Source organism: Rhinopithecus roxellana, chromosome 8 (genome assembly GCF_007565055.1).
Source record: "Rhinopithecus roxellana isolate Shanxi Qingling chromosome 8, ASM756505v1, whole genome shotgun sequence".
Classification (NCBI taxonomy): Eukaryota; Metazoa; Chordata; class Mammalia; order Primates; family Cercopithecidae; genus Rhinopithecus; species Rhinopithecus roxellana.
In genome coordinates, this window is record NC_044556.1 from 55,621,111 (window position 1) to 55,623,801 (window position 2,691).

A 2,691-nucleotide genomic window follows, 5' to 3' on the forward strand; every position below is an offset into this window, starting at 1 on the left:
GCCACCGCCCCCAGCCAGAGAATAAATTTTTTAGGTTCTGCAGGTCTCTGTACAATGATACCACTCCAGTTGTATCGGGAAAGCACCCACAGACAATGAATGATCATGGCTGTGTTCCAATGAAACTTCTTTTATGGACACTAAAATGTGAAATTTTATATAATTTTCATGTGTCATGAAATAATTATCGAATCTTTTTCAAGCATTTAAAAATGTAAAAACAGCTGGGCGCAGTGGCTCACACTTGTAATGCCGGCACTTTGGGAGGCCGAGGCATGTGAATCACCTGAAGTCAGGAGTTCAAGACCAGCCTGGCCAATATGGTGAAACCCTGTCTCCCTGTCTCTACTAAAAATACAAAAAATTAGCTGGGTGCAGTGGCAGGTGCCTGTAATCCCAGCTACTTGGGAGGCTGAGACAGGAGAGTCGCTTGAACCTGAGAGGCAGAGGTTGCAGTGAACCGAGAGTACAACACCGGGTGACAGAGTGAGACTTCGTCTCAAAAAAATAAAAAATATAAAAACGATTTTTATATATCAGGCTGTGCAAAAACAGGTGATGGGTTGGTAATTGGCGATTAGCCATGATTGAAAATCTGTTTTTTAAAAAGTAGCTAGATTAATTTGTTTTTCAATGCAGACTTGTAAAATGTAGATTCCTTTGGTCGTGGTCTATAACATCCCTGGGGAGAAAGGAACGCAGAAGGCAGAGTGGTTGGGAGCAGCCACTAAAGAATGAGGAATGAAGATAAAGGGGTGAATGAGAAACCAATGAGAAGTGTTGGGAGATGCCATGTAACCGGTGGGGATACCCATACCCATTTTAGAACAACTTTTTTTTTTTTTTTTTGAGACAGGGTCTCATTCTCTCTCGACCAGACTGGAGTGCAGTGGCCAGACTTCGGCTCACCACAACCTTCGCCTCCCAGGCTCAAGCGATTCTCCTGCCTCAGCCTCCTGAGTAGCTGGGATTACAGGCACATGCCACTACTGCCCTGCTAATTTTTGTATTTTTAGCAGAGATAGGGTTTCACCATGTTGGCCAGGCTGGTCTCGAACTCCTGGCCTCAAGTGATCCACCTGCCTCAGCCTCCTAAAGTGCTGGGATTACAGGCGTGAGCCATTCAGGTCGGCCCTGAATTTTTGAAAGTTGCCACTACCAACACTTTGTTCTTGGTGTGTGGACAATAGAGCAGGTTGAAGGGCCAAAAAACTAGCAAGCAAACAAACAAACAAGCCAGCCTCACTTCCTTGTCTCTAGTATGTTGAGAAAGTGTATCCTAGAGTTCAGCACCACTCCTCCTATCTTTGAGCCCAACTCATGATTTAAGATGTTGAAGTGCCCAATAAGGACCACATAGAAACCTCCCTCAGAGAGTGTGACACATGCTGCAACCCACAGGAAAGGGATTAGAATGCAGGTTTTTTTCCATTTAGCGAGGAAAGAACAGGAAATTCAGTAGGTAAGTAAAAGTACAAAGGCACACCTATGAAGAAAAGGTACTTTTTCTGCAACTAGATATGCTACCACTAGGTGGAGCTAGACTCTCCTGGCATGGAACTTTTTTTGTTTTTTGACATGGAGTCTCGCCCTTGTCGCCCAGGCTGGAGTGCTGTGGCGCGATCTCGGCTCACTGCAACCTCCACCTCCCGTTCAAGCAATTCTCCTGCCTCAGCCTCTCGAGTAGCTGGAATTACAGGCACCCGCCACCACACCTGGCTAATTTTTTTTTTTTTTTGTATTTTTAGTAGAGACTGGGCTTCACCATGTTGGCCAGGCTGGTTTTGAACTCCTGACCTCAAGTGATCCGCCTGCCTCGGCCTTCCAAAGTGCTATGATTACGGGCGTGAGCCACCGCGCCCGGTCTGACATGGAACCTCTAAACAGTGATGCTAAGTAACAGGCCTGGTTCGCTGGAGATAAGAGGGGATAAAAATAGTTAACCTTACCTATCTGATTGGCAAACATTCAAAAGCTTGATAGGGAGTCTATCTGAGCCTGGGCAGGTTCTGGAAGCTGCTCAATTTAAAAAAAACAATGGCGCCTGGTGCGGTGTCTCACGCCTGTAATTCCAGCACTTTGGGAGGCGAGGCAGGTGGATCACGAGGTCAGGAGTTCGAGACCGGCCTGAACAACATGGTGAATCCCGTCTCTACTAAAAATACAAGAATTAGCGGGGCGTGGTGGCACACGCCTGTAATCCCAGCGACTCAGGAGGCTGAGGCAGGAGAATTGCTTGAACCTGGGAGGTGGAGGGTGCAGTGAGCCGAGATCACGCCACTGCACTCCAGCCTGGGCGACAAGGCTGGGGAGCAAGACTCCGTGTCAAAAAAAAAAAAAAAAGAAAAGACAAGCGGCTGGGCATAGTGGCTCACACCTGTAATCCAAGCACTTTGGAAGGCTGAGAAGAATTGCTTGGGGCCAAGAGTTTGAGACTAGCCTGGGCAACAAAGTGAGACCCTGTCTCTATGAAAAAATTAAAAAAAAAAGGCCACATTTTTTATAAGAAAGGAGGGGAAATAAGAAAGCAAACTATATTTGATTATTTTTGCAGAAACAAACACAGGAAGGAAAATAAACTAAATTGGTTATTTCAAGAGGTAGGTAAGGTCTGGATGAAATAGATACATGATGGAGTATTACTTCTCTGAGTTTACTTACCATTTTGTCTAGTTTTGACTTTTGGAACCA